Raw genomic sequence first — 12,801 nt, forward strand, 5'->3', positions numbered from 1 at the left:
ATACAACATAAATACACTTTTTTTATGGATGTATCTGTTTAAACAGTGAGTTAGAGCAATGCTTAAGCTTTCGTAGTAGAAAAAGAAAAACTATCAGGACATTCTTGTATCAAGGTCAACATGTTTATACATTTATTTTTAATGAGCATTCCTGATATCCATATATTCAGTCAGGATTGTAAGCGATTGTGAGGATGACAGACGTGGAGAGAGAGTCTGCCTGTGTGAGGAACACAGTGGCATGTCTGGTTCAGTTTAAAGCAAACACTCATTACTGGCATGTAAACACTGAGTGTTTATTATTCACCTCATGCTACTGAAGCAGTGAGTTCATGTGTGTGGATTCAGAGCTCAATAAACACACAGATGGATGGACGGACCAGCAGGGCAAACACGCATGATTAATCACCAAATTGCCCTTTGAAGTGGAGAAGTGGCCAAGGGCCTGAGAAAGAGCACAGCATTGAAATTATACAAGAAAGAAAAAAGAAAAAAGGCTGCTTTTATTTAATCAAAAATAATGTAAAATATTATTGCAATTCAAAATAAGTGTTTTCTATGTTCATATATTTTAAAATGCATTTTTCCCTGTGATGTCTAAGCTGAATTTTCAGCATCATTACTCTTTCAGGGTCACATGACTGATTAAAATATGAATAAAGATACATGTGATGAAGATCCATTTCTTATTATTATCAATGTTGAAAACAGTGCACTCAACACTTTTTTTGGAAACAGTCATACTTTTTTATTTTTTAGGACTGTTTGATACATAGAAAACTAAAAAAAGAAAGAAATATTTCGTAAGATTATAAATGTATTTGGTGTCACATTTAAATAAAAGTATTCTTATTTATTTATTTATGTAATCTTATTGACCTTACACTTTTGAATGGTAGTGTATATTATGTGGATTAATATTGATTTAGTCAACTAGCAAGATAACAAGGGTAAAAAATAAAAATAAAAAACCTTAAAAATAAATGTTTAAATTTAACCATTTATATTTTTGGTTACATAATAGACTGTGTGTCACATACACTACCAGTCAAAAGTTATTGAACAGTAATATTATTAATGTTTTCTAATAGTCTCTTTTGTTTACCAAGCCTGCATCTATTTGATCCTAAATATAGCAAAAACTGTAGAATTTTGAAATATTTTATTTATACTATTATACCTTATAGTATTTAAAATTGTCAATTTAAATATATTTTGAAATGTAATTCATTCCTGTTATTTCAAAGCTGATTTTCTGCATTATTACTCCAGTCACATGATTCTTTAGAAATCATTCTAATATTCTGCTGTATTGTAATATTTTGCTGCTCAAAAACATTGTTGAAATGTTGAAAACAGCTGAGTAGAATTTTTCAGGTTTCTCTGATTAATAGAAAGTTCAGAAAAACAGCCATTTATCTGAAATATAAATATTTTGTAATATTAATAATATATGTATCATACATTTTGATTAATTTAAAGCATCCTTTGCTAAATAAAAGTATTAATTTCTATAACTGCTTTCCAAAAAAAAAAACTGACTCCAAGCTTTTGAATGGTATAGTGTATAATGTTACAAATGCTTTGATAATAATACAAAAGTTTCTTGAACAGCAAATCAGCATATTAGAATTTCTGAAGGATCATGTGACACTGAAGACTTTGATAGCTTTGATAACAGGAATAAATTACATCTAAAAATATATTTAAATAGTAAGCAGTTATTTTAAACAGTAAAAATATTTCACAATATTGCTGCTTTTGCTGTATTTTGGATCAAATAAATGCAGGCTTGGTGAGCAGAAGATAATTCCAGAAATCATTCTAATACTCTGATTTGCTCCTCAAAAATATTTATTGTTATTATGCTGAAAACAGCTGAGTAGAATTCTTTTTTAAGGGTTTCTTTGATAAATAGAATTATTTAGATAATATATAGAAATATTTTCTAACATTATATCATATTTGACCAGTTTAAAGCATCACTGCTAAATAAAAGTATTAATTTCTATGATTTTTTTTTCCATTAATGGTACAGTGTATAATGTTACAAATGTTTTTTTTTTATTTGAGTTAAATGCTGATCTTTGGATCTTTCTATTCATCAAAGAGTCCTGAAAAAAATGTACTCAGCTGTTTCAAATATTGATAATAATAATAATAATAATAATAATAATAATAATAATAATAAAATGTTTCTTGAACAGAAAATCAGCATATTAATATAATTTCTGAAGGAACATGTGACACTAAAGACTGGAGTAATGATGCTGAAAATTTAACTTTGATCAAAGGAATAAATTACATTTTAAAATATAGTCAAATAGAAGGCAGTTATTTTAAATAGTAAAAATATTTTACAATATTACTGTTTTGGATGTATTTTGGATCAAATAAATGCAGGCTTGGTGAGCTGATGAGACTTCTTTAAAAAACATTAAAAAAAATCTTACTGTTCAAAAACTTTTGACTGGTAGTGTATAACTTACAAGACATTAATTGCTACATTACAGTTATAGCTTGGGTTCTGAGAAGGAAAGGATTCTGCGGTAGGGTAAAATCTTGCAAGACACCACTTAAGGGCCAAAAACAGGCACAAAAAGAAAGCCAGAGCCCTCCAGGGCTCTAATAAAATGATATTATTCCAAAGGAACATTTGTATTTACCATGCACAGTGGGACAACCATACACACTGTGCTCCGATTAACAAAACATTTTATTATAGTTCAAATGCTTCTAATTCTCTTTAACTTTTGCCTGCTTTCAAAACTCATATTTCCTCTCCTTAGCTTCACACTGCACTGCGCCACACAGTCCCCTACTGTTAAGGCTGTTTTCTTGTATTTTTATTTCATTAAAGGAACAGTTCACCCAAAAACGAAAATTCTGTCACTTACTCAGCTTCATGTTGTTCTAAACCAGTACGACTTTCTTTTTTTTTTTTTTGCGAAATAGAAAAGAACATATTTCGAAGAATTCTGGTAATCAAACATTTTGGGTTGACTTCCATAATGCTTTTTGTCCATATAACTGAATTCAAAACCATTTGTTACAAACTTTCTTCAAAATATCATACTGGTATATCATACAAGTCATACTGGTTTGAAACGACATGGTGTTGGAAAACAGCAGGTGTCCTGCACCAGCAAGTCGAACACTGCCATTGAGATGAATAGAAATGCTAACGCATAGCTAAGCTTTCTCCAGGTATTACTGACCTCCTTGCTGTTGAATGACAGCAGTCATTCAGGCAACATATTAAAGCAAGTGCACCCAGTGAACCACAACATGAGGTCCGAAAAAAGTGTGAAAGCAAGACATAACAAGACAGGGACTGAGAGAACAAATAAAGGGATGGAAAATGAAAACAGCAGGTGTCAGACAGTGGGCATGCCCTCTAGTCATCTGTCTAGTCCAACTGCTCTCTTAGTTTGAGGGAAAGAAAGAAGACAAACAGGTGAGAGAGTGGTACGCTAACTGCCCTGTGTTGATCCTTCTAGCCACACGCTAACAGGCCCTCATCCGGACTAAATAAACAGAATGTGTGTGGCGCCCGCTCGCAGGAGACTGAATTAGCTGATAAATCCTCCGAGTGCCACATTTCACACTGAGACAGCTCTGTGTGTGTGTGTGTGTGTGTGTGTGTGTGTGTGTGTGTGTGTCTCACAAAAGCATATGCAATTGTTGCTCGCAGGGTTTAAGCGTTCTCGCTTGAGTACTCCTCAGGAGGGCCTGTCTAATTAAATAGCGGCTTCCTTGTGGATCAAAAGCGCATAAACACACTCAATTCGAGACGTTACAAAAAGGGATATTACGTTTAAATGAAACAAACATTAACGTGATGAGTATAAGTGTGGTGAATGGAAAACTATGTTGCCTCTAAGCTACTCTATAAAACCTGAAAAATGGTATTTATAATAACTAGATGAGTAAAGTTTGTAAACAAACTTTGTTGTCTTGAGAAAACCTAGTCTGAAAGCATACATAGACAGAGCCAGTGCCTCTGCAAAATACTGGATGAAAAAAAAATGAAGTACAAATGTTACAATGTTACAAAATATAAAATTAAAAAGTGTATGAATCACTAGTTTTTCTAAAGAAACATTGTCCAACAGCCACACCAGCGGGTAAAGGTAAAGGATTAGTTCACTTCCAGAACAAAAATTTACAGATAATGTAGTCACCCCCTTGTCATCCATTCTTTCTTTAGTCGTAAAGAAATTAAGTTTTTGGAGGAAAACATTTCAGGATTTCTCTCCATATAATGGATATGTATGGTGCCTCCAAGTTTGAACTTACAAAATGCAGTTTAAATGCCGCTTTGAAGGGCTATAGGCAATCCCAGCTGTGGAAGAAAGGTCTTATCTAACAAAACGATTCTACTGTACATGCGTAGTCTGTGAATAGTTAGGGTATGTCGAAAAACTCCCATCACGTTTTTGTCTTCATCTTCAAAATCATCCTACATCGCAGAAGTACCGATCCAGTGTTTACAAAGTGAACATACAAAGATCATCAAACGCCTTTTACCAAAAAAAAAAGGTAAAACAGCGTTGTAGGACGATTTTGAAGTTGAAGATGAAAACGAGATGGGAGTTTTTCGACATACCCTAACTGTATTGACTCAGATTACACAGACTACGCATCCCGGAGATGAGACAAGACGAGCATTTGAGGTTAAAAAGTATATAAATTGTCATTTGTTTCGCTAGATAACACCCTTTTTTCCTCGGCTGGGACCGTTTAGAGCCCTTTGAAGTGGCATTTAAACTGCATTTTGTAAGTTCAAACTTGGCGGCACCATACATATCCATTATATGGAGAGAAATCCTGAAATGTTTTTCTCAAAAAACATAATTTCTTTACAACTGAAGAAAGAAAGACATGAACATCTTGGATGACAAGGGGGTGAGTACATTATCTGTAATTTTTTGTTCTGGAAGTGAACTAATCCTTTAAAGTGGGAGTCCACAGCTCTCTTGCCTCTCCTGAGTACATTGAGTTTTAACAGACCCCATAAAGCATGCGTTGAGTTTTGTGATGACTGGCTATGATCGGCTGTTATTGGTATATCCCGCATCTTGTGTTTTTGCGTGCTCCGCATTCGCAAATCAGTCTGAATTACTAATATAATGGTGTTAATGGGAAGACTAATTAAAAAAAATTACAATAAACCACTCACACATAGATATAACCGCTTTGTTACGTCAAAATAAGACTTAAAATGGCATGTCTTAGAAACAGTCTTGCCAGTTAGTTTTGTTACTTTTGTACTGCAATTTTTTTATAAAGCAACAATACAACACAGAAGTTTTCCCTGAAAGTTTGTTCTTGAAAAAATGTTTTTGAAAGAATCAGTCCCTCATAAATGTCTCTTGTCACCACCTACTGGCGAAAACATGTCCCCTGCAGAAAGAGTGACTGAAAAATTTCCACTACTGCAAAAATGTCTTTATGACAGTATTATTATGTTTAACTATCCTGAAACTCCACTTTACAAGCATCATTTTGCACTTAGATAAGATAACAATAGGTAAAAAGAGCCATCAGAAGACTATTATGAGATGAACATATAAGAATAAATACATAACCTACAGATAATTACCAAACATTTTGTAATCATCCACCTAATGATTTCAACTGTATACAGTCTTGATTTAATAAAATTTACGTTAATAATAATGACATACAGATGATGGACTATGAGCCAAAATTACTAATAGCTTGCACCAGTACAAACTGTGTTTTGGTGTTAAAATAATGTCAGCACTTACTAAAGATGCGCAGTGAAGAACAAACGCTTGGACATAGATATTTTTGCGCCTGACCTTATTGAATATGCATTTGTAGACGTTTCCATTTCAGACGCAAATTTTATGGGAGGAGAGTATTAAAATGAATCATACGAGATTTAATAAGGTTTGCACTCTTCAAATGACTGGTATTTGTGCCATTATTTAACGCCTTAAAAAAAGCATGTCTTAAAGGATTAATCCACTTCCAGAATAAACATTTCCTGATAATTTACTCACCCTTACGTCATTCAAGATATTCATGTCTTTCTTTCTTCAGTCGCTAAGAAATTAAGTTTTTTTAAGGAAAACATTCCAGGATTTTTCTCCATATAGTGGGCTTCAATTGTATTGAATCGGAGTGCACAGAGTAGGCATGCGCATCGCAGAGCTAGACAAGATGAGTATTTGAGGTTAAAAAAGTGTTTCAACTGTACATTTTTTTTTTTGAAAATAACAGATTATTTTGCTAGATAAGACCCTTATTGCACTGAAACTGCATTTTTAACCTTCAATGCATTGAGCACCATTGAAGTCCACTGAATTTCCTCAAAAACCTTAATTTCTTTGTGACTGAGGAAAGAAAAACATCAACATGACATGGCGGTGAGTAAATTATCAGGAAATGTTTATTTTGGAAGTGGAGAAATCCTTTAAAGCAGGCTGTAATTTTGCTGCTCTTGGTAGATTGCGCTGGTCATTATGGAAAAGATCTGGCTGCGTCTGTGTTCTTTAATGTGCGTATTGTCAGTAAATCACATGCAGAGTTTTTCCCCTCCCATCTGCGCTTTTATGGAATTGCACTCTAGCGCTAATTTGCCCGGTTTAGTAAATTCTATTGAAAAGATGTCACTTAATGATTTTGCTTTTTTTAACATTTGTATATTTAATATTGTTTGTTATGTAGGTTGTCCTTTTTTGGAAATTATCAAGCGTCTGCAAAAATTGTATGGTGCATTTAACTGTCTAATATGTATGTGATAAAATCTATTGTGTTGTATCACATACAAATGATGGAACACACTACCATCAGCAGCCCAATGCAGCATCCAGATCAGGCGGATCCAGCCGAGAGGAAGTCTGTCTTTATGAACTGCTCCAACAGCACTACCTTTCCGTCCTCCACCAGCTTCTAAACGAGTACCACATCTTTGTCTCTCCCGCCGTGCTCAACAGACAGCTCAGCTCATTACAGGAAACAGGCTAAAACAGGCCATGGGCCACCTGCTAGCTCTCTCTCTCTTTCTCCCTTCAGTCTGTCTTTTTCTTGATCTGCCTTTCTCTCATTTTATTTTCTCACCCTCTCTCACTCTGACTCTCGCCCTTCTTCGCGCTTTCAAACACAAAGACACAAAGCAACATAGAAAAGAACCTTGAAAGGGACCTTGGTGTTCACTGTCTCGCAGATTTTAGAGACTCTGAGATTCTGTCAATCTCTCTATATAATATATAACACTAGTTAGATTCCTTGTCATATAAGGTTGACTGCTTTCAAAATAGCACTGAAAAAAGTGACCCCACAGAGCAATACGACAAAACAAATGAGATTGCTTTAATATCTCAATTGTTTCTTCTAAACGGCAGCACAATGAAAGCAAATGGACACTTGTCTCCTGCTTCAGATTTCAAAGAAAAACTTTCAGAAGATACCAATAGACTAAAGCAAATAAGAGTGCAGTGTTTTGGTGTTTACAAATTTTAGCCATGTAATGACTTACTAGAGTTCTAAATTTCAATTAAATATTAATTTTACATTTGATTTCTCTCTGTATGATTTCTCTCTGTTAACTGTATGATTTTAAAATCCATCTTTTCACACTGAGGACACCTGAGAGACTCATATACAACTATTTCAGAAGGTTCAAACGCTCACTGATGCTCCAGAAGGAAACAGAATGCATTAAGAGCCGGGGGTGAAAACTTTTTGAATTTGAAGATCAGATAAAATTTAACTTATTTTGTCCTGTGGGAAACATGTACTGTAAGTATCTTCTGTTGCTTCTGAAGGGCAGTACTGAATAATAATTTTAAAAAAATACATTATATATATATATATATATATATATATATATATATATATATATATATATAGGCAAAACAAGAAAAATTTACACATCTTCATTGTGTTCAAAAGTTTTCACCCCCAGCTCTCAATGCATTGTTTTTCCTTCTGAAGCATCAGCGAGCGTTTGAACCTTCTGTAAGAGTTGCATGAGTCCTTTAGTTGTCCTCAGTATGAAAAGATGGATCTCAAAATCATACAGTCATTGAGTGCGTTTACATGGACACTCTTAATACGATTATAATGAGATTTTGGCAATATTGCGATTAAACTTTACCTCATGTAAACGCAATACTTCGATTATAATAATGCGATTAAGCTCATAATCGCAGCAAGCATAATCGTATTAACATAGCTGGCGCAAGCCGATTTTAATCAAAATATACAGGCATGTAAACACCTTAATCGCAGTATTGCCGCTTTGACCAGAGTGCGCATGTGCTCGTGACTTACACGAACGACGTGCCACACACCTGCAGACAGGGACTGCGCTACACAGGGGCTAGGGGTGCTGTCCCGTGCTTTTTGCACATATCTGTCACAGTAATCTGCCACATGCGTCATGTGAGCGCAGTTTCCTGCATTAGGCCACATTTAATCCATTACATCATCACAAAGATTGAGATGTGGTGTTCGTTAGCCTTACGCATTCAAATTAATTGTGTTAATGTTGAGCGCACAACACAGTCTCATGGAGCGCATGGTGCTGTCCAGTTTTGAAGTCTTTCCTTTGCATGTAAAAGTTTTTTCGTTGTCTTGTGTAGAGCCCTGCGGACAGCTTATCAGAATTCTTGGTAAGAGTCTGGCCAGACTCCGTCTTCTCCCAAAACAGCTTATACTATTTTTCCAGCTCTTAAAATAGATCTGTATATAGGCCAAATGGCAATGTAATTATATTTCGTTTCAGTTTTTTATTAAAGGTGCCGTAGAATGGAAAACTGTGTTTACCTTGGCATAGTTAATAAATAACAGTTCAGTACATGGACATGACATACCATGAGTCTCAAACACCATAGTTTCCTCCTTCTTACATAAATCTAGTGTTTGCAAAAGACCACCGAAAAATAGGTCAATTCCAACATAACACCGACTGTTACGAAACTTTCCCGAGATCGTTAATAGTTACGCCCCCAATATTTACATCGCCCAATCATCGGTAACGTCAGTACATCAGTTAAACAAGGCAAGCCACTGAAGGGACACGGTTAGCTTAATGCTAGCGCTAGCCTGTTACAGTGCAATACATAGGATTTCACTTACCACATAAACAGAGAGATGACTGCGCTGATGATGGTGAATGATGGAAAACTAATAACTGCGTTGATGAAGGCAAATGATTTACAGATCTGGAGAATCACTGACAAGCAGCTCAACTTGTGTGGAATGTCTCTGCATTATAACTTTACACAGAGCACATGCATCACAGTAATGAGACTAAAATATCCGCGATTCAAAACGGCAGATTGAACAAACTGCATATTAAAAGCGGCTAGAGCTCCTAATTAAATATATATTTTTATCAATGTGCCAGCTATAGAGATGAGCAGCTCTGTAAAACAGCCAATCAGAACAGAGCTCATTAATATTCATGAAGCTTCCAAATAAGGCAATAACAGAGCATTTCATTCTAGTGGCAAATCCTAGGGTTGTAAATGGACCTGTAAAACCATTTCTGGAGATTTTTTGCCCTTTCCTATGCAAAAGGTATATTTTGATATGTAGATATCAGAAAACAATTTAAAATATTCTCTCAATGCATTCTATGGCACCTTTAAGTTAATTTAGAAAAACGTTTGGAGCATTTTTTTTTCCGTTAAATATATGTTTTTGATTTTTAACGACCAAGCGGCCAGCGGCGGACCGTGAGTTGATATGCTTGATCAATTAGCCTTCTTAAATCATCACGACTTGCCTAAAATAATATCTATAGATATTAAACAGTTCTAGCATATCAAAATGTTAGTTTAAACGTTTAACCTATATGTGCGCTGTTAGATTCATATCCTATCGTTTGAAGGACATGGAGGCGCCAACACTATCACTTGCATTGCAAACATCTCAAAATACGCGGACCTTTTTGCTCGTAAAGGTAAGAGTAATACATTATTCGTAACTGTAAGGGTCTACGTTTATTTGTGTGCACTAACAAACAATATCAACAAATTGTTGTTCTTTTACTATGAAGAAAACAAAGAGGATGTGCTCTCTTGGTCAGGTACAGGAGGTTCACATGAACCAACACTCAGCAAATAGCCTTCTTCCTTTAGAGACAAGATAAATATAATGCCTTGAATTACTACTTTAAAACGAGATCATTTGAATCGAAAACAAAAAGTCTTTTATTATGCAATCCGTAACGATGCATTTCTCCCTAAAGGCGCATACAATGTGGAAATGGCATGTCAGGAATCAGGATCATCAACTTTATCTTTGCGACACTGACTCAAAGAACACTAGTTTATTAATAATTCAAATATCTCCTTATTTCATTTCTACACATTCATGGTAATAACTTTTACCGTTGCTTTGTGGCAATCTTTAGCCTTTTGTGTGCGCTTGATCGTGGATTTGCGGAACTCTTGAAAATGCGCTGAAGGCGCGCTCGCTGCTGCCCGTCGGGCTTGGGCTGAAATGCAGGGCTCTGGTCACTTGTATTAAGTTTGTGTCTGTTTTGATGAATAAGCATATTATTTTGTGTCAGTTTTAAATATAATTTAAAAGGCAGTTTTAAATATAATTTAAAATTATACTTCTGTTAAATGTGGTCTGTAGCAGAGCTGCTTTTCTTAAAAAAAAAAACACACACAATTTCTTCATTAAGTAACTTTGACGTCATGAATATCGATTATTTTCTTAGCACCCCCACATATTGGTCTAGCCCCCCGTTAGCCCTGTTAGAGAAAATATTCTGGTGCCGTGCCTGCCTGCAGATTAGAATCGATGGTGGCGAAGAAGGTGACACACTTTTGGGGAGCTCCGGAAACGGAGCTTATGTTGTTAACGTTGCGCGACATGAACATAATGCAATTCATTGACGGACAATAGGAATAATAGGAATAATGGAAATTCCATGTAAACCGGAGTGAAGAGCTTTGCTCTTGACATGTAAACATCATAATGCGATTAAGTCCTTACTCTGATTATTGGAAATAATCGCATTATTCGTGCACATGTAAACGTAGTCATTGTTAGAAAGGGTTCAAATATGCAAAACTGCTGAAATTGGATTTTTCTGAAGAACAGTGGGCAGTTTAACTGCTGAGGACAAAGAGGGACTCATGAACAACTATCACTCAAAAAACAAAAAACATCTGTGGATCATTCAGGTAACACCAAGTATTAAGAATCAAGTGTATGTAAACTTTTGAAGAGGGTAATTTTTTTATAAATTCAACTATTATTTTCTCTTGTAGACTGTATGTAGACATATTTTTTGTGAAACATCTTATTCAGGTAAGTACTAAATAAAAAAATAACATGCATTTATATAATCCTTCCTATTTTGGTCAAATAATTAACATTTTGCAGATTCTGCAAGGTGTATGTAAACTTTTGACCACAACTGTATTTTTACGGTTTTGTGGTTGTGTGGTACACTGCAGTACTCTGTCATATAGCTGCTAAAAGCTTGTTATCAACAGAGACAAAAGCAAAAAGAAAAAAACAGTCCCTCAAAACACACATATTCACAGCTGTTGTGCCAACTTACCTGGATCATTTCACTGAACAAACAAACAGGCACATCTGAAGATAAAATGGGGCACAGATAAACACTCAGACCCAGGACAGCAGACGAAAATATGAAGACCCAAATACAAACCAAAATCTGAGCAGATACATTTTGATATCCATTTATAAATCTGCATACAGACAGTAGGGGCTACACCAACAAGTCTAAGATGGATCCACCTGTGTGTCCAACAAACACTGCATGTTTCATCACTATTAAATGCAATCTGATTAAAAATGTAATTCATATCAGGAAGGAAGATTGACGCATTGTTACGTGCTTAACATGTGATTCAGCACTCTGGCTTTGCGTCTCAAATGCTCATCTGACATGGCTCAGGTTGGGTGAGTCACTGTCTTTAATCACTTCAACGGTTCCTATGGTGATGTGAAAGTACATGTAAGTGCTAGCCACTTCACGGAGGTAAACTTATTTGTGACTGTACGCAACAACATGTGGATAGCAAAATCCACAAATAAAATGTTTCAACTGCATCTGTCTAAAAAAAAAAAAATTGTTTAAAAACCTCTAAGGTTACGTATGTAACCCTAGTTCCCTAAGGGACAGGGAATGAGACGCTGCGTCCTGACAGAACACTTTGGGAACTGCCTCCAGCTTGACCGGTTCTGAAGCAAGCTATAGAACAACGACAATGAACTTGACATTGGCCGGCGCCAGCCTATGACATCATTAACAAGGCGCCTAACAGTATAAAATGGGCGCCTGTGAATACATCAACCATCTTTTTGTTCGATGGAGACGTAAGCGGGCCCGAAGCATGGCTACGAGACGCAGTGTCTCGTTCGCTGTCCTCAGGGAACCAGGGTTACATGCGTAACCTTAGATGTTCCCTTCCGGAGGGAACTCTACGCTGCGTCCTGACAGGACACTTTGGGAACGATATACCAACGCTGCCATGCTGAGGGATAAGTGATCAACTGACTGATTGAGGAGTCCAGAAGGAACATCATCCCTGCTTCCAGCGAAAATCGCTTGGGCCAGAGCCTGAGCTCAACCTCACAGGTCAGCTCAGAGCTTCGTCACGTCATAGCTAGCTCGGCTATCCATGCACGGAACTCTCAAGAGTGGAGGCCTTCTAAGCGAGAGAAGACCTAACTACACTCAACGCTACAGAAAGTAATGAAGCTTACTACTTAGCCTTCATACTGAGCGGAGTTCTGAAGAGCGGAGGCTTCAGCAGAATGACTCTCAAAACG

At 36.0% G+C, this 12,801-nt stretch overlaps 1 protein-coding gene across 1 annotated transcript in view; it reads right to left on the reverse strand.

The window, feature by feature from the left end:
* The window catches only part of atrnl1a (attractin-like 1a), a 326,819-nt gene that overhangs the window by 149,625 nt on the left and 164,393 nt on the right, over positions 1-12,801 (reverse strand). The window lies entirely within an intron of this gene.

This window comes from Garra rufa, chromosome 2 (assembly GCF_049309525.1).
Source record: "Garra rufa chromosome 2, GarRuf1.0, whole genome shotgun sequence".
Classification (NCBI taxonomy): Eukaryota; Metazoa; Chordata; class Actinopteri; order Cypriniformes; family Cyprinidae; genus Garra; species Garra rufa.